Raw genomic sequence first — 24665 nt, forward strand, 5'->3', positions numbered from 1 at the left:
ACACTATGGGGGTATGAGAAAAAAAATGTTTCTAAGTAGAACAAAACTAATATAAAATTGATAAAAATTTACTAAGTCGCTCAGTTGAAGGAAGAAAAGAAGTGAACAAAATCCCTCAAGGGCACCGAATCAACGATGACGTCCACACCGTCCGGGCAGGCAGGCAGCCCATCCAGGTGATGTCTTCTCTCTGATACCTAAACAAGTCCTAGAACCTCAGCTGAGACACAGACTCTGTACATGTCCTCTGCCTGCTTCCAGAGAAGAGAGAGTCTGGAACTCCCTTGTGGATGGCGGAACTACCTCATTCTGCGAGCAGTGAGCGATAGGGGGTCAGCACACATGAGAGAAGGAGAGAGGGTGCCCAGAGGGGCTCACCAGGGCGGGGCCCCACCACCACTGCAGGAGGACCACCGGCGCTGCATGGGGTATCACAGGGTCCACTGCCCCGCTCATCCTTCCTGCAGGGCAGCCACTTCTCAACCAGGCATACGCACTTGGGCCTTCCCCCAAGAGAACAGCTGGGCCTGAGTATAAATCAATATGTATTTCAACCTGGAAGGACAGCAGCAAACCTCTCTCTTCTCAACTGCTAGCTGGGGGGCAAATGTTCCTTAAGAATTCAAGCTCCTGTGCTCTGGCCCCCAGGTCTGTCCACAAGGGCTGCGACCTTCAAGGCCCCAGGGACAAAAAGCCACCAGCGAATCCCTAACAGAAAGAGCTCACAGAAAACGTCCCATTCACCTCACAGTCCACCTGCAGGGGACTCCCAGCTTCTTGGGGTACCTTCTCCCCAGCCTCTTGTGAGAATTCAAAGCTGCTGTCCATCTCCTTCTCAACCTGAAAGCCAGCCGTCTGGATGACCCTCTCTCCTGGTTCTCCCCACACCCGATGGCCCCATGTGTCTTCCATCCTGACCTCTCGGTGCTGAGAAGTCTCAGGAACAGGCTCCAGACCTTTCTCTCGGCCTCGCCTTCCCAGCCCCCACACCCTTAGTGCTCCAGTTCTGTGAGTCATTTCTCCCCCTGGCCACTTCCCCCGGCCGTCTCCCTCCCGTCTGCAGTGCTGAGTACAATGTTACTTGGTGTTCCCTCCGTCCATGAATCTGACACTCAACATCCACCGATTTTTCCTGCATCTCCAGCTGGTCTCTCCTGCAGGAGAGATGTGCGTCCCTTCAGTGGGGAAAAGACCCCTGACCAATTGGAAAAGACCCCTGACCAATTTCAGTCACCCTCCCCCCCCCAGCACAATGCCTCACACATATGCCATCCAAAGTGGAAGCAGCCCCACCATGACTAGTGGATGAAGAAGAACCAACAGCAAGGTGGGGCCTCTGGCTCCTTGTGCCTACAGCTAAGCATCAGGGGTGCCAGCGGCACACCCAGCTTTATTCCCTCCTGCATTCCCAGGCTGGGAGTCAGCCCACAGGCACCCGGAAGAACTGCACTGAATGAAGGGCGCAGACACTGAAGGAATGGAGAAGCCAAACCAGGCAGCTCATCTCCTGAAGCCTCTCGTGATTCCTCTTGAGGTTTTCCTCCTTTCTGTCCCAACAGGACACTCACTGTGAACCCCTCTCTAACGATGCTTATAGCTGCTGCTATGAAAACAACAATGACAGTCTCTCACTTTAAAGTCACAAAGGGAAGGCCTGACTTTTCCTCATTTCCTACCTGCAGAAACATTGCTATCGATACCTCCTGTATCGTTCAACTCAATTTGACTCACTGACAAGTGACGTGCAGAGCTCAGACCTACACAAGGGGCGGAAAACAGGGGAGGGGGAAAGAGGACATCTCATGCTTTGAACAAACTCTGTCCTCATCTGATCTTGACAAAGCTTGGGGACTTCTCTGGTGGTCCCGTGGTTAAGACTTCCCCTTCTAATGCAGAGGGAGCAGGTTCAATCTCTCCTTGGGGAACTAAGATCCTCCATGCCTTGTGGCCAAAAAACCAAAACAAAAAACAGAAGCAATATTGTCACACATTCAATAAAAACTTAAAAAATGGTCCACATCAAAAAAAAAAAAAAAAAAACTTAAGAAAAAGCTCAGAATGAGAGACAAGTTCCTAGTTCTTCTGGTACATATCAGTCCAGGGAACCAAATGCCCATTTTTTTCTAACCCAGCAGACGATGCTCCTTCTTGCATAAGATGACCCCCAAAACCCTCACTCAAAGTCTGTAACATGAATTGCTACGTACGAGCCAGGTGTCTTTTGCCCCAGAAAGATAACTCAGATTGTCTGGTGGGAAATAAATCTGAGTGCACAGGCTTGCACCAATATTCCCATGAAGTAATTAGCACCTCATTAATATGCAGCCCATCAATCTGCACAACCCTCTAAGCAACTGAAATGCTGTCCAATTAACAGATTTCCTCAATAATTGATTACCCTAAACCTGCTGGCCTCAAAATTGCCGTAGGCTGATAAATTACACTTATCAAATAACATTTGATAGATGGCCATTAAGTGGTTCAGAGTTTCTCTCTCTCCTAGGTAAAGCAGCCTGATGAGATCTCAAGTTCAAAGACCCTTGATTTTACTCTCGAAGAGTGTTCTGTGGTCTAACAGTGTCACCCAGTGGCGAAGGCAGTCTGTGTTCAGAGCAGCTGTTGTTTTTTAAAAGAAGTATTTCTCACATGTGTTTCTTTACTCAACAGAAAAGACCATTTTTTAAGGAATTGCTCTAAGAAAACTAGCATGTGTAAATTCAAGAAAAACATGGGGCTGGCACAAGAGGAGAGCTCCCCTAAGTCCAAAATTACTTTGAAGCCTTTGGGGACCAGGCAGATGTGTGCTGCACTGAAGCCAGACATACGGGAGGCCCCTGTGGCCAGGGGGAGGTGCAGGTTTGACGCGAAATCTACTCAGTGTTCCAAGGCTGAGCAATACAGTCACTCATGCCATCTGCTTTCCCGTCCACCATTCAGCCCTTTAAATTCTCAAAAGTTCGGCTCTCCCAGAGCAAGGAAAGAAAGCCCATTCTGTTCCAAGGCTGACTATCTGATTTTAAAAACTTATGAGGTGAAGTTTAATTGAAAACAATAAATTATTTATCTTCCTTATCTGTAACAAGAGAAGGCTAGACCAGACGGTCCTGAGCTCCCTTCTTGGTTCTAACATTCTGAGAATTCAGAAGAGTTCGGCTTATCTGGTGCTCCCACCACGGGGGCTTCTGACCCAAGGCAGTGAAACTCTGGCCCCGTCATCAGGGCCAGGCGGACCCCGGGAAGGCACCCCTCTTACGTTCCATGCACGCGCCACCGTGCCCTCCACTCCTCCTCGTCCCTGTTCCCGGTGTCTGACATCCAGGCTTTCTGGTCCTGATGCCCCGTTACTCCAGATGCAGCCACCCTCACTCCTAGTCCCTCGAGGACAGTCTCAACAGCCCGGTCCAGGGCTAGAGATGTCCACACAGGAGGGAGCACGGACTAGACTTTATTAAACCAGAACCCCAGTCCAGGGAGCCCCTAGATACTCCAGTCAAGAAGCACACATATACCCTTATGATCAACAAAAACGAAGCACTGTTTATCCTTCATTGCATGAAACCACCTATAGCAAGTATACGTTACACTACAATTAAATTAATTCGTCTGAATCCTAAACTACCCTGAAATCAAGCCACAGTTCAGCCCTTTGCTCCTCCTCAGCTCTTCTAGACATCTCTTTGCCTTCTCTTTATAAATTCACTTTCTTCCTGCCTACTCTCAACAAAGCCCAACCACAAGAATTTCATACAGTCAATGACAGTTTTTTCTCCTCACTGCCTTACATTTAGAGAATCACTATCTACTCTCACAGGTTATTCATAAGAACATAAAATTTTGCTACTTCCTGTCTGAAGAACTGTGGGCAGTCTGTGACAAGAGGCTTTAACACGTACACATCCATGAATCTGGTAATTCCACTCCCAGGAATTTACTCCCAAGAGATAATCAGACATGTACACAAAACATATGTATAAGAATATTTTATGTGTGGTTCATGAAAGTGAAAAAAGAAACCCCGATTAAATATCTAAACACAAGCTGGAATCAAGATTGCCGGGAGAAATATCAATAACCTCAGATATACAGATGACACCACCCTTATGGCAGAAAGTGAAAAGAAACTAAAAAGCCTCTTGATGAAAGTGAAAGTAGAGAGTGAAAAAGTTGGCTTAAAGCTCAACATTCAGAAAACGAAGATCATGGCATCCGGTCCCATCACTTCATGGGAAATAGATGGGGAAACAGTGGAAACAGTGTCAGACTTTATTTTCAGGGGCTCCAAAATCACTACAGATGGTGACTGCAGCCATGAAATTAAAAGACGCTTACTCCTTGGAAGAAAAGTTATGACCAACCTAGACAGCATATTCAAAAGCAGAGACATTACTTTGCCAACAAAGGTCCGTCTAGTCAAGGCTATGGTTTTTCCAGTGGTCATGTATGGATGTGAGAGTTGGACTGTGAAGAAAGCTGAGCACTGAAGAATTGATGCTTTTGAAGTGTGGTGTTGGAGAAGACTCTTGAGAGTCCCTTGGACTGCAAGGAGATCCAACCAGTCCATTCTGAAGGAGATCAGCCCTGATGCTAAAGCTGAAACTCCAGTACTTTGGCCACCTCATGCGAAGAGTTGACTCATTGGAAAAGACTCTGATGCTGGGAGGGATTGGGGGCAGGAAGAGAAGGGGACAAAAGAGGATGAGATGGCTGGATGGTATCACTGACTCGATGGACCTGAGTCTGGGTGAACTCCGGGAGTTGGTGATGCACAGGGAGGCCTGGTGTGCTGTGATTCATGGAGTCGCACAGAGTCAGACACAACTGAGCGACTGAACTGAGCTGAATGCAATACAATGCAGCTTTAAAACCATATTATTAGAATAAGTAATGAAAAGGGAAATATTCATGATGGATTGAATAAGAGAAAAATACCAGGTTCCAAAATAGTATGTCCTTTATTTTCTAATACATGCATCTGCGTGAACAAAAGGTATTTGGAGTGTCCAAAGATCAGCTGTATTGGCATTGCCCAGGAACTCGCTCAGTGCACGTGCCCTGAGAAGCACAAGGGGAGTGCCCAGCACAACCTTTTGAGGGAGATACTAAAATCTGTCCCATTGTACAGATGGGGAGATTGAGGCCCAGAGAAGTAAGGTAAATTCCCTAAGGCTGCAAAGCTTGCACAGCTAACTCGAGTCCACACTCCACACCAGTCTGCTCTAGGGCCTCTCTGCGATGGCTCTGTACCTCTAAGCGTGCTCTGTGCTCCTTTCCCTCAGTCACAACACGATGCGCCCCACTCTTCCTAGAGTTTCAGTGCTTCTGTTACAGAGCTATGGCTGGGGCGGGGAGGCGGGGGGCGTTACCCCAACACAGGCACCACCACTGACACACCTCATGGTGAAGATCTGCTTAACATCACTGAAGTCTTTAAAAAGACCAGCCCCCATCAACAGAAATCCTAAAGCCCTTGAATGGCAGCACGGAGCATGATATGGACTGAACATGCAAAGCTTTCCTGTCACTACCAAGAGTGGGGCTGCCACTGGCCATTCCTTACACCCGGGACAAGCCACCTGGCCTACTGTCTTAGAAATCAGGCAACTTTTGATCAATTTCTTTTACTCTTTTGGTTCCTGCATTCAACATCTGCATGCATCGTAATACTTAAAAATTTTATATAATGCTATTTTATAGTCATAAAATTCAAATTTGCAAACACACACCACCAGCCTTTACCCCCAAACTGAAAATTCCTGAATAAAGGCGCCTCCCTTGGCACATTTACTGGATACGACTTTCTAAGGTGTTAACACCTCGGCCATTCATTTCAGGAGACTGCAAAGGGGATGCCCTGGAAAGATGTGGGTTTAGGCCTGGTCCCCACTGAGAGGAAGGAAACTACACAGACCAGAAAAAAATACTTCCTGCTGGACTAGCTTTCAAAGCCCTCAAGTATTCCTGCTTTCAGGAATGAATAATAATTTCATAAAATGGATGACCAGGTCCACCTGGGAACCTGAACAAGTATTTTCCAAAGAGGAGAGTATCTTCAAAAGGACGTAACAGAGAAACTGAGAGCAGGGACCATCTGTTCAATTTCCCCAACACCAAAGAGGAGGAAACAGAGGCCCAGAGAGATGGAAGCTTGACTAAGTTCAAAGAGAAGGTGGCCAAGCCTGGCCCATAAAGTGTGTGTCTGCCCCGGCCCTCACTTGGCTGGACTACAACCACCTCACTCACTGCTGGCTCCAACTGAACTGTACTGAGTTTTCTAAATTCATTTTCTACTGATCTGGGGGGAGGAGGGTTGGCACCAGCACTACCACCACCATTAACATTACCTCTTGATCAAAATAACTGGATGGCATCTTTGAAGATAATAATATGCTTCAGTTATAAGTGTCCACATTTCCATCTGCTTCTACATCCTGCCAAATTCCGGAAGACTACAAAGTCACTGCGATGATTAAAACAACAAAACAAACAAAGACACCTCTTGTTACTTTCCGGGTGTGTCCAGTGGTTGGGACTCTGGGCTTCTGACGCAGGCGGGCATGGGTTCAATCCCTGGTCGGGGAACTAAGATCCCATCTACATGAAGCATGGCAAAAAACAAACACAAACAAACAAAAAACCCATGCCTCTTAGGGTAGGAAAAACAACTCATTTGCCTTTTTTAAAAAAGCTGATCTTAACACTGAGCAACTACAACCCTGAAGAACAGAGACTGTTCAGACACAGTGACTTCAGACATCCTCTTTGGACTCTCCACTCACCACCTCATTCTCCTCCTCCTAAAGCCAACCATTCCTCAAGCATCAGTATCCAGGATCAAATCAAATCAACTGCCGGAAAAGTAAAAATCCACCCTAGCAACAATGGGACAAGGAAAGACAGGCCTTACTAATAATGAACCCCAATATTCCATCAGGACATAAACTTCGGCATAGAACCCAGACACCAAGCCTGTGCCTACCTCCACAAAAATGAAAGTCTGTCCCATTTTTCTCACTAACCTGTGACTGCTAATTCTTTACCAAGTGGCAACTCTAACCCTACTTCAATCTCTTGCATCCTATATAAAAATTAAGATACCCAGTCACTGAAACATACCTGCTTCCTTACCACATCCAAACCAGCTCTGGCCCCATTTCTCTAACCCCACCTTCAAGTCATCCAGCACAAGCGCAAACCCAACTCTGCCTTTCCAAGGGAATCCCAGAATCCCAATGCTCTTCCAGGCTACACTCGCCCTGCTGCTAAATGAACCGAATCTCTACAATGACACGTGCATTCCTGGGGGCTGCTGGCTGATGGGATTCGACACTCTTTTATCTTAAGTTACTAATAACATGAGGTACAGCAGAAAAAAACATGAAAATTAAAGGTCCACTAACCTGAATCCTGACTTACTGCTTCTCTGGGTCTGTTTCCTTAGCGGTAAAATGACAATTATTCTATACTTTTAAAACTTTTCATCTCAAATACACTGTATTTCAGCCCTATTGTGGGTCAAATAGGTTTATGACCATGGAACAAGATGCTCTGACTTCCAATCACTCAATTACTTCACGTGTGAAATACAGCACAGAGTTGCAAAAACCTCATTTTTCACTCTAAAGAAAAGAGATCTTCATGTGAGAAACAATGGTTATAATTATGTGCTTTTCTGGATGGTTAGTATGTTTCATAATTATACAAATGTAATATCTGATTTGATTTCTCCTTCCACAGTGACAAATTAGCATGAGGATTGGGGCACGTCTCCGTCTGGATCTTTAGAAGACTGTCTGGCGCTAACTAAACCCCAGAGAGCAGCTGTGTGCACAGCCCAGGTACTTTTAATTAAAGTCTGTTTTCCCACTTACTCTTCTGGTTACCCAGTGGGCTTTCTGTGAACAACAAATAGCCAGTCTTGTGATGAGGACACCAAAACCAACATAGGGTTATTAAGCCAAAGCCAGACCATGAGTGTCCACTCCTTTGTACGAGCCTTGGGTCAGCCTCTAAAGATCTTGGAGGAGTGAGATGTGGTCCCTGATGTCCAGAGCTCAAGGCGTGGAGGAGACAGGCTCACAATCAATACTGTGATATGTACACCTTGAATGTGGGAAGACCAGGCCAGTGTCAGGGATAAGGTCTTCCCAAGACTGTACCTCCTCCCAACTCCAAAAGGAGGAAGGTTCTCCCATGTGACTCCATCAGTGAGGATGCCCTGGACCACACTCAAAACCTGCCCAAAAGGAGCGGCACCACAAGGGCTTGTTTTCACCTCACAAGGATGTGGTGTTAGGCTGTGCAAGGCTGCCTCGGAGCTCAGTGGTGTCATGGGGGCACTGGGATCTTCTCACTGCTCTGTTCTGCTCAGCAGCCCTGGCATCTCCAGGAGGAAAGGCAGACTGGGAAGGCACCCCCCCATCCAGCATCCATTTTTCTGGGAGGGAGGCCACTCCCAGAGCCCTCTCATTGGCCAGAGCTGTGTCCTGTGATCACCATAGCAACAAAGGGCCCTGGGAAAATAGGGACACGGCATTCCAGCAGTGAAGGGGGGACAGCAGTGGCTGTTAGGTCGACAATCGACTCTGCCACACACAGTTATGGGTGGAATGTGTCCCCCCCAAATCCATATGTTGAGGCCCCAACCCCCAATGTGACAGTATGCAGAGGTGGGGTCTTTGTAAGATGATCAGGACTAAATGAAGTCATGAGGTTGAGGCTCCCATGATGGGACTGGTGTCCTCATAGGAGGATGAGATAACAGAGCTGGCATCTCTCCCCACCCCCACCCACTCAGATGAGAAGGCTGCCTGCCATCTGTAAGCCAGGCAGAGAGTCCTCACCAGGAATCCCATCTGCACCCTGATCTTGGACTTCCAGCCTCCAGAACCATGAGAAATAAATGTCTGTTGTTTAACCCACTCAAGCGTTAAGTCGCTCAGTCCTGTCAGACTATTTGCAACCCACGGACAGTGGCCCACCAGGCTCCTGAGTCCACTCAGCCTATGGCAGCCAGAGCTGACTAGGACACAAACCCAATTCAACTGTCTTCAAAGGCACTCCGGCCTTCTGACGAGGGGCTCATCAGGCCCCTCTGGGTGAAGTCAGCTGCCACCCTGCCTCTCAGCTCCAAAGCTGACAAGGGAAACTAGAGCACCAATTGTTTCTCAGAAGTGTTCTGTACTCAGAACATTCATAAGGAAAGCTACAGTGAGCAACAGAGATGGGGTCCTTTTAATGGAAACCCCTTCAGCCTTCAACTTCTCCTTCCACACAAAACTCCCCTTTTTAAATGAAGGGGATTTTGGCAAAAGTTCAAACGTAAACATATTTGTTGTGGGAGGAGATGCCAGAAGGAGGGAGTAAACCATACTGACTGTGAACTTGCTCTGCTTGAACTCCATTCTAGGTTACCAGGCCTTACCGTGTTCCCTCAGGCTGTCTTGCAGTCACAGGAAAACAAAAGCAAGGTGCCCCCAGCTCCAAGAGGCTGTCTCTGCAATCTAGACAGTGATTTGCGCCCCCCTCCCCACCCCCGCCATCTAACAGGCCCACCCAACGTACGAACTGGATACAATCCCCCTTGGGCCTCCACTGGAGCTCTGACTTTCTCCATGTACAGGAACAGGCAGAGGAAAACTTTCAAAATAAGAACGGGGGTGGGGGGCGGGTGGGGGGGCGGGGGGGTGGGAAATGACAGCAATCTACTTGGCAATCAAGGAACACAGAAAAACAAAAGCCTGAAAACAAGGAGCCTGCATTTAAACCAGCAGGTATCAGGTGCCACTGTGTCTGAAAAGCCTAACATAACACAGCCTTTCTTCTTACTGGAAAGGAAGGGGGCTCCAGGTTAATTAGAAAATAGTCAAGATTTCAAAACTGTATCTATTCCGAGAGCATACAGAAGCCTAAGAGACACAGGCACTTAGCTTGAGTGACAAGCAACAGATATATCAATCATAACCCAGGTCCTATAGAAACTGGGTGATATTATTCACCTTCATTCCAACAAGATGTTTTAGGGATGTTTATATTCAAACATAAAATGTTTTATGTACAATTTATGACTACTTCAAAACTCTCATATTTATTTGGTAGCTTCCACCAAGGACCTTCTCTCTTAAAATAAAGCCTTAGCCATCACCCCTTCCTCCCTCCATCCAAGTATGCACTTACCAGTGTCTACAGCCCCAGGTCCTCAGCCAATAGGGATTAGGACAAGTTCCGTGAGTACTAACACATCCTCCATCAGGCCACTCACTCTGGCATCTCAATCAAATCCGTTGCTTACCAACAATACTATTCTTTTATATGTTTTCCCCACGTCTTGACACATCCACACCAGCAATACTGATTAAGAACAGGACAGCTGGTAACTAGCAAAAGCTCTGCTCAACCCCAGTTGCACAGGAAATGGAGAACTCTGCTTCTCTCTCTCCCTGAAGTTACCCAATTTTGAAATGTTCTTATTTCTTTTGTTGCAACAGGACTCCTTACTCAAGAACTTTGCATCCAGAAACTTCCCATCAGCTTCTGACTTCTCTATAGCTCTTCTCCAAAAGTTCAGAACTTTGTATCTGTTTTAAAATCCACATACAACAGGAGTTACTGGTTAATTAAATGAAAAGGGCAAGGATAAAGGGCATATCAACACATTCATAAGGAAAATTTCTCCTCTACGTACAGGTGGTTATAAAGGAAATCATTCACGGCTTCCAGAAGAACAGCTATAAAATAATTTAACAAGAACCTGCAGATGTATCATGATAGCTAACTACTTCCCTGATGCCTTAAAAAAAAAAAAAAAAAGTCTGAAAAGCTTAATTAAGACAGGATAGTTTACCTACTTAAATTTACCTACTTAATTGAAATATTCAAAAGCAAAATATAGCCAAAGGCCATGAAAAATGTTTCGTTGAAAAATGTTTCGTTTAAAAAGTTTTCAAGGTAATTCAAGGAACAAAAATCACTACCCTTTAGTTTATAATCTTACAAATGCCAAACTGAGTATAAACCCAAGTATCTAAGAATCCAATTCAAAAATTTTAAATTGAGTCTATAGTACAAAATCTACAAACACAACGGCACATGTGATATGATAATTAGGAAGGCCACTATCAACTTTATTTTGAAATTTCATCCATGAACCATTGGAGTTAAAATCATAAACCTTATTTTCTATTTATAAAATATATGTTAGCTTTGGGGCGGAAAAAAAAAACATCTCTGAGTTACCACACTGTGTTTCTAAATTTCATTCTGTTAACCCTATACAAAAACCAATGTCAAGGACTCAGCTAAAGAACTTCCCTTCCATGCAACATTTAGACTTGCTCGTAAGCTGATAAACTTTCAGAAACACCTCAGATCAATGCCTTCCAAACTTTTCTGTCTGTAATTGTCTTTATACACAGGGACCCAATAACAAGCCCACACTAAAACAAACTGAAGTAAAAGTTTCCGGAAGTGATACCAGCCTATATACACTCTGATAATTTTCACTTTTTTTTTTTTGGTAATGCTTCTTGCTTAGTGGCTCAGTTGGGTTTGACTCTGCAATGCCATGAACTGTTGCCCTTCAGGCTCCTGTGTCTATGGAATTCTCCAGGCAAGAATACTGGAGTGGGTTGCCATTTCCTACTCCAGGTAATGCTTCTTGTGACCCACTAAATTGATTCTGGGATCCACTAATGGATGCAGCTTGGAAAATCTTATCCTAATTCATTTACTTAACTTCGCCACCAGCCGCTGGCAGCACTCAGGGTACTAGGGAAGACACCTGAAAATTTCCAACGGAAATGTAAACTGGAAGACGTCATGTATGCCAACTGTCACCATCCCCTCCAGATGGGAAACGCTTAAGAACCATGACCTTTTAAAAGCTTATTTGGGCTTCTATTACTAATGCTGAAGCCATCATCTTCTCCTCTGTCTAATCTTTAAAATACCATTATTCCAATCACTAAAGAATAACCTCAAATCCTTCTAGCTATGTGTAAATGAGAAAAGGAAAACAAATTAGAGATTACTTGGAGAATTATGTTTGTTCATAGTTCAGTGATAAGCCTTTTTCTCCATGATGATGAACATAGGGGATGGAGATCACCAAGACAGTATTTTCTCCCGTTATTAAAGTGTTTTTAAAAAGCTGGTTCAACGGTTTCTCTATCCACAAATAAAATGATAGCCATCGTACAGCAATATTTAAAACCAACTTTATGGCATTTGCCTATTTGTTAAAAACTACAGTATAACTCAGCTTCTTAACACAAAAACAACAATTCTATTTACGTATTTTTTTAAGAAACAGGACAAAATTCCACAGTTAACTGGAGTGAACAATGAGTAAGAGGGGGCTTCCCCTGGTGGCTGTGGTAAAGAATCCGCCTGCCAAGGAAGGAGACACAGGTTCGATCCCTGATCCAGGAAGATCCTACATGCCGAGGAGCAACTAAGTCCGTGCACAACTACTGAGCCAGTGCTCCAGAGCCAGTGCTCCAGAGCCAGTGCTCCAGAGCCAGTGCTCTGCAACGAGAGAACCTACCGCAATGAGAAGCCCGCACACCACAATGAGAGAGTAGCCCCAACTCACTGCAACTGGAGAACGCCTCCACACAGCACCGAAGACCTAGCAGAGCCAATAATAAATAAAATTATTTTAAAAAATAAAAAGAATCTAAAAAAAAAAAAACCAGTAAGAGGAAGTTATCCAGTCCTGGGTACCTGCAACTCAACTGTTCGAGGTCATTTACACCGACCACATGGGAACCTGGCCAGAAAATGCTAAGGGAGGCAACTAAGAATTGATCTGTTTTTCTTCCTGGTAAAAAGAGACATGGCAGCAGTAGTGGTGGTTATGAAACAGGAGAAAGAGCTAAGCTTTAAAGTCTGAGGAGCCCAAAGCCAACTCTGCCATGTATTAGCTGGATGACCTTGGTTCACTCCAGTTAACTGATGGTATTAAGAAGCTGAGTTATACTGTAGTTTTTAACAAATAGGCAAATGCCATAAAGTTGGTTTTAAATATTGCTGTACGATGGCTATCATTTTATTTGTGGATAGAGAAACTGTTGAACCTGCTTTTAATGATTCAATACTTAAAATGATTACTCAATAAATATTAGCACGTGGGCTGAACACAGTCCTAAACGTCCCCACATAGTGAATTTTCACAACACTGGAGGTAGATTCTGAGTGCCAGAGGGGTTGAGGCAGCACTCTCCAACTTTTTTGGCTCCAGGAACCAGTTTCAAGGAAGACAATTTTTCCATAAACAGGGGGGAGGAGTGGTTTTGGGATGATTCAAGGACATTACATTTACTGTGCACTTTATTTCTATTATTATGACATCACCTCCAGCTCAGATCATCAGGCATTAGATCCTGGAGGCTGGGGATCCCTGGGCCAAGGCACTTATCCAAATTCACACAACTAGTCATGGAAAGGCCAGAGTTCTAACATAAGTCAACTCATTTCAAAACGTGTGTGGGGCTGCCTTCTGAGCCTGGTTCCTTATCTTCCCTTCTCAGGGCTGCTGTTTATATTAACATGTGCTTAATAAGGACTCATCACTCCCATGACCCAGCATCCCAGCTGCTACCTGTGCAGGTAACCAAATATCTCAGGAGAGTGGGCTTCACCTATTCAAACTCAGAAACTTCTTATCTTTTGTTCAGCAATAGAAACCTATCTTTTTTTTTCCTTCTACCCTCTCACTGCTCCACCTTTCAAACATACCTCCCCTACAAATACCTTTTATTAACCTTAGGAAATATTTCACCAGCACTGCAGGCAAGAGTACACAACACCTATCATGAGTATGTTTACTAAGGGAAGGGAGGTGAGTGTCTAATGTTTGTTAGGCAGGGCCAAGTTGTCAGGCTTCATTCAGAGCCAAGACAATGACAGGCAGAGAGCACAAAGGCTGGACTCAGATGGCGCGGCAGGAGCGCCCTAGAACAATCACTACGGTTAAACTGTATTTACCCTGCGAGGTCCTGACCAGGGATAGAATGAAGGCAGGAGAGCGACTGAGCCAGTTGTGGCTTGGGGATCTGGCAGGAATTAGAGGGGCAGAGCCTCAAATATGCCAGGAATTCTGCTGAAGGCAATAAACCACCTCATAGTGGAGGGGAGGCTGGCATTAAATCAGTTTTGGAAACAGGAAGTACCGGGACTGCGTGGTTAATAAGTGTCGACAGAACTTTTCAAAATGGGGTTACATTTCTCCCTTGCTTTCCTGTCCACCTTAGTTCCCAAATGCTACCTCCTCCACTTCCTTACCCCTCAAAAAGTGAGTAAACAGAAGCACTGACAGGCTGGTGCCAGGAAAAGAACCAAAGCACATCAAACAAGTTAATTTCACCAACTTGATCAAAGACATGTCAATAATACACCACCACCCAATTACTGAATCCAGTCTGTTTTAAAAAACAAGGAAATTAACTGCACACGTGCCCTCAAGGTGTAATAAGCTAGCTATATATGTTAGACTTAAATTATTAGTTGTCATAGAAACAGTGGAGAGTAAATGCCTGCATAGATCAGTATTTGCCAATTTAGCTCTTTGTTTTACACTATACATCCTATCACTAATTACGTTATATACTTTCCAAGTATTAAGAATTCGCCAGTTTGGGTTTCCCTGGTGGCTCAGTGGTAAGGAATCCGCCTATCAATGCAGGAGACACAGGTTCAATCCCTGATTCAGGAAGATCCCACAGGCTTTGGGCCAACTAAGCCCATGCACCACAACTACTGACCTTATGCTCTAGAGCCCAAGAGCTCCAACTACTGAGCCCACGTGCCACATACTGAAGCCCATGAGCCCTAGAGCCTGTGCTCTGTAGCAAGAGAAGCTCCGCAATGACAAGCCTGTGCAGCAACAAAGACCCAACACAGCCAAAAATAAACAAATATTTTTAAAAAGAAATCACTATTTTGCCAAACCAAAAGGGAATACATCCCATAAGGCTGACTTGGAAAAATACACTCATAAATCTAAAGGACACAAGTTGGATTTATGAATGTTCAGAAAGCAGGACACTGCTGATATAAAGCTATTTAACAATCTGAAGACATACAGTGGCTTTTTACCCTTAGGGAAAAAATTATGAAATGACCTACCAGATTAAACAATATTATCTAACAAAAGTAGACTTCCTAATACATTCATTATTTTAATTAAGTACTGATAACATTATGAGTTTATAATCATAAGTCATACAATCATACAATCGAAAGTCACTCCCACTGACATACTACTTTTTTAAAAATTGTAGTTGATTTACAATGTCAAGTTAGTTTCTGCTATCAGATCAGATCAGTAGCTCAGTCGTGTCCGACTCTTTGCAACCCCATGAATCGCAGCACGCCAGGCCTCCCTGTCCATCACCAACTCCCAGAGTTCACTCAGACTCATGTCCATCAAGTCAGTGATACCATCCAGCCATCTCATCCTCTATCGTCCCCTTCTCCTCCTGCCCCCAATCCCTCCCAGCATCAGAGTCTTTTCCAATGAGTCAACCCTTCGCATGAGGTGGCCAAAGTACTGGAGTTTCAGCTTTAGCATCATTCCTTCCAAAGAAATCCCAGGGCTGATCTCCTTCAGAATGGACTGGGTGGATCTCCTTGTAGTCCAAGGGACTCTCAAGAGTCTTCTCCAACACCACACTTCAAAAGCATCAGTTCTTCGGCACTCAGCCTTCTTCACAGTCCAACTCTCACATCCATACATGACCACTGGAAAAACCATAGCCTTGACTAGATGGACCTTTGTTGGCAAAGTAATATCTCTGCTTTTGAATATGCTATCTAGGTTGGTCATAACTTTCCTTCCAAGGAGTAAGTGTCTTTTAATTTCATGGCTGCAGTCACCATCTGTAGTGATTTTGGAGCCCAGAAAAATAAAGTCTGACACTGTTTCCACTGTTTCCCCATCTATTTCCCATGAAGTGGTGGGACCGGATGCCATGATCTTCGTTTTCTGAATGTTGAGCTTTAAGCCAACTTTTTCACTCTCCACTTTCACTTTCATCAAGAGGCTTTTGAGTTCCTCTTCACTTTCTGCCATAAGGGTGGTGTCATCTGCATATCTGAGGTTATTGATATTTCTCCTGGAAATCTTGATTCCAGCTTGTGTTTCTTCCAGTCCAGCGTTTCTCATGATGTACTCTGCATATAAGTTAAATAAACAGGGTGACAATATACAGCCTTGACGAACTCCTTTTCCTATTTGGAACCAGTCTGTTGTTCCATGTCCAGTTCTAACTGTTGCTTCCTGACCTGCATACAGATTTCTCAAGAGGTAGGTCAGGTGGTCTGGTTTCCAGTCTCTTTCAGAATTTTCCACGGTTTATTGTGATCCACACAGTCAAAGGCTTTGGCATAGTCAATAAGGCAGAAATAGATGTTTTTCTGGAACTCTCTTGCTTTTTCCATGATCCAGCGGATGTTGGCAATTTGATGTCTGGTTCCTCTGCCTTTTCTAAAACCAGCTTGAACATCAGGAAGTTCACGGTTCACATATTGCTGAAGCCTGGCTTGGAGAATTTTGAGTTTCTGCTATACAGTAAAGTAAATCAGTTATACATATTCATACAGCCACTCTTTCTTAGATTCTTTTCCCATACAGGTCATTACAGAGTATTAAGTAGAGGTCCCTGTGCTATACAGTAGGTTCTTATTAGTTATTTATCTTATATATAGTAGTGTGCATACTCACTGACATTTTTATTTAATGCCTGATTATAAAACAAGGATACAAAGTACCCTAGATGAACAACTTTGCCTTTAATCTAGTTTTATTTTGACTCATTCTCACTTTTTAAAATAAGCTGTTTCCACCTCACTAGCTAAAATCAAATTTTGTTTTCTCTTAAAATGGTTCACTGCTGGTTTTACAAGATCCCACTCAGTGGCTTGAAATGACTGGATGTTACTTATTTCCTCATTACATCTGTTACTGACCATTTTCTTTACAATTAATCCAAACAACACATTCTGTCAAAGGGCACAGGTCCAAGCACCAAAAATGCCAGATCCTGGTCCCAGCTCAGCCACTGCCAGGCTCTGTGGTTCAGAAAAGGATCATGTTCCTAGCGGTCAGTTTCCTCATCTGTGAGCCCCAGACCAGGAGACCAGCAATTCTCACCAATCAGGACAGACAGACAGACAGACACACACACACAGAAACAAACACAGCACAGACTGGACACAGACACACACACTGGACACAGACACACACACACGCACACACACACACATGACACAGACTGGCCACAGACACACACTGCGCCAGGCAACACAGTCACGCTCCAGCAGAGACAGGCCTTTCTAAGCCACTCCATGTAAGCCACTCCCTAACCCCACAAAGGGGAAATGTGAGAACTATTTTTGCCCATCTTTAGGTATGCATGCTAAATTGTTTCAGTCTGACTTTTTGCAACCCCATGGACTGTATGTAGCTGGCCAGGCTCCTCCATCCAGGCAAGAATATGGGAGGGGGTTGCCATGCCCTCCTCCAGGGGATCTTCCCTACCCAGGGATTGAACCCATGTCTCCTATGGTCCTATACTGCAGTGGATTCTTTACTGCTGAGCCACCAGGAAGCCCTATTTTTTTAGGTATAATACAAAACAATAGGGTGACTCTTCAGAAGATCTGTGATCAGAAGAAATTCAGATTAAATTCTGTATCTGAAATGCAGCCCCTCACTGCTTGTACGCCCAGACTCTCCATGCTTGGAGGCGACCAGGCAAAGTAAGAAAGCAAACCAGTAAAACAGCACAGCACTCCTCTCTCAGCATTCCCTATAATAAAGAGCACTACTGGATTAATAACAATTAATAACAATTGCTCTAAAGAGGCCTTCCATCCGGTCCTCCTCTGTCATCTGAAACAACTGATTTCACCATCAGTAATTTGACATCAGAAATTTACAATAAACTAGTCCATGCCCATTCTTCCCCAAAGCACAGAAGATCTCCAAGTGCTGATAGTGGAGTTTCTCGATTGTTCCTGGCTCAGCCGGGATGCTGTGATTGAAAAAGCAAATACATTGGTCAGCACTCAGCTTGCCAGCCGTCAGCCAGGTCACAGTATTCTCATCGGTCACAGCCCCGACAAATGACGGTTCTGCTCTTGACACTGCAAAGCTGTACCAACCACTGGCTGGACTAGCCCCTTCCCACATGTTCTTCCTGCCGGGAACCTGTAGAATGCGACCTAGGCCACCAGCCAGGCCTCACAGTTAAGCCGCTACATTAATTTCGGGGTGAAAATTTAGGAGGTCACCTTTTCATTGTGTGTGCTCAGTCGCTAAGTCATGTCTGACTCTTTTCGACCCCATAAACTGTAGCCTACCAGGCTCCTCTGTTCATGGGATTTCCCAGGCAAGAATACTGGAGTGGGTTGCCATTTCCTTCTAAAGGGAATCTTCCCAACCCAGGGATCAAACTCGCCTCTCCTGCATTGCAGGCAGATTCTTTACCACTTGAATCACTTGAGAAGCTCAACCTTGTTATTACTGCTTCTCAAACACACTCAGAAAGCAACAGTTTCATGGCTAAAAATGCTGTCCCAATGTTCTCTTCATTATCAAAGAAAAAAAATGTTAAAGCAGGAAGCCTGCACTAAGAATTAATATTCCTCCCACAGGACTGTCTTAAAATACAAATGAGGTGAGGTCAGGTCTCTCACCACAAGCTTCTCTAAACCCCGACCGTGGCTGTCACTCCCTACCCAGGTGTACTTCTCACACCTCGTCTCCTGCATCTCTTTCCAGACCTTACTCCCCACCCTCCAGTCCCACTGGCTTCCTATCATCTCTTACCTAGTTTGTGTTCATGCCAAGTCCCCCCACCACAACTCATCCCCGTCGCAAATCTCTTCCTACCACTGGCTCACCCTTTAATCTCCACTCATACACCATCTGCCCAGATCACCCTATCTAACCAGGGTCCTTCCACCATTTGTCTCTGTCCTAAGCTTGCATGCTGCCCCCCAGCCCCCATCTGGAACTGTCCAATTTACTGCTGGGAACATGTTTTTTGATCATCTCCCATCTAGGTTTGGCTCCCCCTGATAGCTCAGCAGTAACAATCTGCGTGCAGTGCAGGAGACCCTGGTTTGATTCCTGGCTTGAGAAGATGCCCTGGAGAAGGGATAGGCTACCCACTCCAGTATTCTTGGACTTCCCAGGTGGCTCAGACAGTGAAGAATCTGCCTGCAATGTGGGAGACCTGGGTTTGACCCCTGGGTTGGACCCCTGGGTTGGGAAGATACCCTGGAGAAAGGAATGGCAACCCACTCCAGTAGTCTTGCCTAGAGAATTCCATGGATAGAGGAGCCTGGTAGGCTACAGTCCTTAGGGTTGCAAAGAGTACACAACTGAGCGACTAATACACTGTCAACCATGTAGGTATTCGGGCTTCCCAGGTAGCTCAGCGGTAAAGAATCTGCCTGCCAATGCAGAAGAGGCAGGAGATACAGTTTCAATCCTTGGGTTGGGAAGACCCTCTGGAGTAGGAATGACAACCCACTCCAGTATTCTTGACATAAAAATGCCATGGACAGAGGAGCCTGGTGGGCTACAGTCCATGGGGTTGTAAAGAGTCGGACATGACTGAGAAACTGGGCATAAACGCACTGTTCTAAACAGCGTGCAATTAGCAGGAACAGAATCAAAGCTCCTGCCTTCGTCAAGTCTATCTTCTGTATTGTGGCAATGATTTCAGAGTATATCCTAAATGTTTCCACAATTCATGATTACGGTGATGCAATAATAACACTTCTTATGTCTTACTTAGAATCTGTGATACCGTCCAAGCCACATTAAGGACAATGACAGAGACCAGAAATAATTAAATTCAAAGACTGGTTTCAATTATAAAAGGAAGAAATCAGTAAGTATATTTGGAGTACATTTCTTAGCCTCCAAAATGCTCAACTCATAAAAGCTGACTAAAATTAAATTACAATATTTCCAAATTTAATGGTGAATGCTTTAAGGGTGCGCCCAAGTAGAACAGTCTCAACTGTTTTAAGCAGAGAATAGAATAGTTTTTTAATTTAGTAAAACAATGTTAGGACAAGCAATTAAGTGATTTCCTATCCCAGTTTATACTTCAGAATCAGGTGTGCCTTTGTAAACAGTCTTGGGAGAGACTGCAAACATTAACAGTCACTAATTTATTAACTAAAGCCACAGAACTGTGTGTTCAGTTGGAAGAATCAAAGTAACAATATTCATATCTTTAAGATGATAAGTAGTGGATCCAAAACTGCTAATTTCCTGCTTTGTGGGTGCTTAGCTGCTTCTGTAGACATCTTAATAATCACTTAATTATATCACAAGGAACATAAAACAAAGAAATAACAGGATGGAGTCCTCCACTTTCAGGAAAACAGACCATCAGCATATTTGGATTCCTGTCCATAAAGAACAAAAGCCACCACCGTGTCAGTTACACAACAAGGAGTACACAGGCTTCCTAAACCCAGGTGTTAGCAGGGAGCTCATCCCCAGATGTGAACTGCCCTTTGCAGCTCTGTGTACACACTTCCACTTCCAGCCACACGACTGTAAAGAGAAATACACAACACACCGCTGACAAAAGGACTTAAAATAACTGACAGGTTAATGAGATGCTAATTTCCAGGATGTTTCTCAACTTCTAAAGGAGCTGTACTATCACCATAGGACAAAATCCTTTTACCATTTTACTTAGGCAAGAATCTGTGTTTGCTTCAGGTGTAGCAGAAATGAGGAAAAGTAAATTGTGTCCTTGCTATAAAGTCCCACCATCAATACTTCGCTTGAATAAGTCCTGAATAAAGTTTCTCTAATAAATCAGTTAATTGTTATCCAAAGAAAGAGGGGAAAGTTCTGAGGTTGAAAACAGACATAGAAAAGTTACATTAATCTGATAAGTAAATAAAAACTTAAAGGAGGGAAAGGGATCTTAGTTACCACTCCAACTATAAAAACTGGGATTTTCACATACAAGGTAACCTTTGGATGAGGGAAAAGGCTTAACAGACACACTTACTTCCCTATTTAAAAAAAAAAAAAAAAAATTCCCCTCACCCAGGTTTTGGAAGTAATGTGATCCTAGAAAATTTGGAAAATCAGAATAGTATATAGAAAATAAAATATCATTCACGAATGCATCACTAAACACATCCATATTTTGATATATTTTCCTTTCACTTAATACATATGTCTTTTCATTAATTTTTAGCAAAATGAGGGTCACACTAAGTAGACAATTTACTACATATGTAAGCATTCCATCCGTGATAAAATACTTTTAAAATATGGTTGCATAATATGGCATTAAACTGGTTCACTTTTCCTTCTTCTTATTCAAAAAGAAAGGTAATTTAATGAATTTTAACGTTAACAGAGTAAGAAAAAAACCATTGCCAGAGTGTCAGAATCCACACTGCGCCATCCATAATTCCCTGAAAAGGTTATTTCAGTATTCCCACCTTAACCAGCTATGTATGTGCATGAGGCTGGATTTTCTGCATATACTTCAACTGAAACAACCTACAACAGCCTGAATGAAGAAGCAGACATGAGAACTGAATTATTTTCTATTAGAGCTGGTTATGAAATAGATTTGCAAAAATGTAAAACAATGCCACTAGCCTCACTGTTGTTTCAATTTTGCAGAACAGTTTTGCTCCATTTTTAAACATAATTGAAGAAATGTGCACAAAAGTAAAATCACGTTCATCTTTCTTTTTCTGTTTTGGACACATTTTTCAATACAAATGATCTTTTCCTAAACTGTAATGGGTTTGTAGTTATTTTTGTCATTTTTAAGTGAAATTTTTCAACTTTCTCAGTTTTAATTCCTAACAATAAATAATAGTGTAATATTAAGTAATATTAAATAAATAATTTAATAAACAATAAATAAATAATCAATAGATATTACAACAGGCAAAGGTCTTTTGAGGGACCACAAGTAATGGGTTGGCCAAAAAGTTTGTTCATGTTACATTTCATAAGATGGTACAGGAAAACACAGTCTAACTTTCTGGCCAACCCACTGCTTTGTAACAGTGTAAACGGGTCCTGATATCCAAAAGTTTGAGAGCCACTAAGCTGGAGAATAAAGGGTCTCCTTAAACAAATAAACCTATGTATTATTTTGTTTGCTCGTAACAAACTTCTACTCAAAATGAGACTTCTCCAAGACCTTTGATAGATGAGGAGTGTCTTTGTTGAATGGAATCCTTCCTCTTCTGGCCCACATTTAGTTTCTAAATAATCAGGTCCCCAAATACTTAATGTATTTCAACACTTTGTTACCCAACACTTTTTTAAAGCAGATATTGCAAGGAAAACAGAACCCTGGGAAATCGGAGATATAGATCTCTGACCACAACTACCTCTCCACTTGTTGCTTAAAAAATACAAAAACAATAAATTATCGAGACATCTGGGGTAAGAGCAGAGTGATTCAGATGATGGTACCTGATACACACTTATCTTCACAGTTATCATCATCTGTTTTTACTTCTTCCTCCTACCAAACTATATAAGCGATTCTGTCAACTCCGCAGGGTCAGCAACACATGCTCCCTCCCAACCACCAGGCCCAGAACTCGATGGAAATAAGAAAACACCCACTTAGTGCCTGTTACAACTTTACTTTCTAATCAACAACACTCCAGTCAAAAACTCCAAAACTGTCATATCATTATAGACATTCCTAGCATCTCCAGAAGAGGAATTCTTCTCTACCCTTGTTCTGTTTTTCCAAAACATATGGTTTCTACAAAGGAACCAGTCACAGGTTTTATAAAAAATCACGTTGAAAATAAAAAACTCTTTCATTAAAACACACATTTACTGGGACTTCCCTGGCGGTCCAGTGGCTAAGACTCCACGCTTCCACTTTAGGAGGCATGGGTTCAACCCCTGGTTGGGGAACTAAGATCCCACATGCCCATGGCATGACGAAAATGTTAATTAATTTTAAAAAGTAATTAATTAAAAAAACATGTATTGCAGGTGTAGCAGGTGCCCAGCTCCCCGATACTGAGGACAAAGCAGTGAACAAAACCAAGTCCTGCTCTCATGAGGCTCACATTCTAAGAGGTAAAGCAGACCCTTAACAGAGGAGGAGACATGACAGGCGCTGGGTTTGAACAAGCAAAGCCCAGGAGGCCCTGAGAACAGGAAGATCATCCTGATGAAATACAGACCCAGGGAGACCCCTTCACAGCCACGTGGAGGCACAGACCTCAAATACAAGATGCATCAGAAGAAGAGAAAGGGGGCTCAAGACAGGAGCATAGTAAAACCAGAGATCTAAACTCATCTGGGGGCACAGTGGAGCCGTTCCCCAAAATAGATGCTCTAAGATAAACAAGGTTGATCAGAGAGAACAGCGAGATCCCCATGAGACACACGGTGCTTAGAGGCCCGTAAAGCACACACGTGAACATATATAATAAAATAAGCACTGGACATGGTACTTGAGCTCGGGAGTCAAGATAAGGGCTGGCTGTGTGGATCTGGGAGCCCCAGATCTACAAGCAAATGAAGCTAAGGAAACCACTCATATTACTCATAGGGTGGCAAAGATGCCCTCCAAAACCCCCAAATACCAGAGGGAGGACAAAGAAGAGGAGCCTGCAAAGGAGACCCAAGGGGAGGATCCAGAAAGAGAAGAGAAGGCAGGAGAGAACAAGATCTCAGCAGTTCAGGGACGTGAAAATGTTTCAGAAAGCAGGATGTTCTTAGGGGTGGCCACTAATGTAGCTACCAAGAAATACGAACTTCTAAACCACCTTCCTTAGTGACAGAAAGAGAATTCGTCTATGAATGAAAGCTTTCAAAAGCTAAGCCATTATTACTTAAGATGGCATGTATTGATTGCTATTGAAAATTTTTGGTTTTATATACTTTTTATTTTTAAATTTATGATTATCATTTTGGCTACACCATGTAGCAGGCAAGATCTTAGTTCCCTGACCAGGAATCAATCCCATGCCCCCATGCATTGGTGTTGGTGTGGTGTGTGTGTGTGTGTGTGTGTGTGTGATCTGTTTGTCTACATCAACATTACCTTGTCACCAAATATCTGTGCACATCTAGGCGAGACAGGAGTGTGAAGTAGTTGGTAGCAAAACAAGCCAAAAACACTGTGTGGAAATTATGACACCTCAATGAAGGACAGCACTTAAATCCCCTTGGGTCATTAGACAGGTATGAAAAGAGACTGAAAATACTGTTTCCACAATGGACACCCAAAAAAAGCACCCCCCCACCACGGAATAGGCAGCAAATTAAAACGAAGGCCTATCAGAATGTCCTGTTGCTGTTTTTGCAAGTTTGTGCATCTTATACCCACAATCATCAGGGAGAAAGTGGAGATAAGAAGCAAAACAATTACAAAGCAAATAAAATTTTGCTAAAATGAAGCACTTCAGTCCTGTAGTTTTCACTGGAGAGTCACATTGTACCGGAAGTGGAGATCTTCAAAGAAGAAGCACAATTTAATCACCACGAGCCCAGGCACTGGATGAAACCCAGATAAAATAATGGAGACAAAACTTACTGAATGTTGAAAGATATTTTTAAAAGGTGAGCAAAAGGCAACTCTGGATCCAGAGTTTGATAAGAGATGCTCGGGCATTTGAAGAAA

At 43.6% G+C, this 24665-nt stretch overlaps 1 protein-coding gene across 3 annotated transcripts in view; it reads right to left on the bottom strand.

The window, feature by feature from the left end:
- FAM107B (family with sequence similarity 107 member B) overlaps positions 1 to 24665 on the bottom strand; it is a 78208-nt gene that overhangs the window by 25494 nt on the left and 28049 nt on the right. Inside the window, exon 1 of one of the 3 annotated variants that reach the window (XM_061436094.1) lies at positions 10174 to 10395. The exons of the other annotated variants lie outside the window; for them this stretch is intronic. The gene's annotated coding sequence lies outside the window, so the exon portion shown is untranslated. Of the gene's footprint in view, positions 1 to 10173; positions 10396 to 24665 lie in introns of those variants that run through there. 3 annotated transcript variants of the gene reach the window in all.

This window comes from Bos javanicus, chromosome 13 (assembly GCF_032452875.1).
Source record: "Bos javanicus breed banteng chromosome 13, ARS-OSU_banteng_1.0, whole genome shotgun sequence".
NCBI classification, from domain to species: Eukaryota; Metazoa; Chordata; class Mammalia; order Artiodactyla; family Bovidae; genus Bos; species Bos javanicus.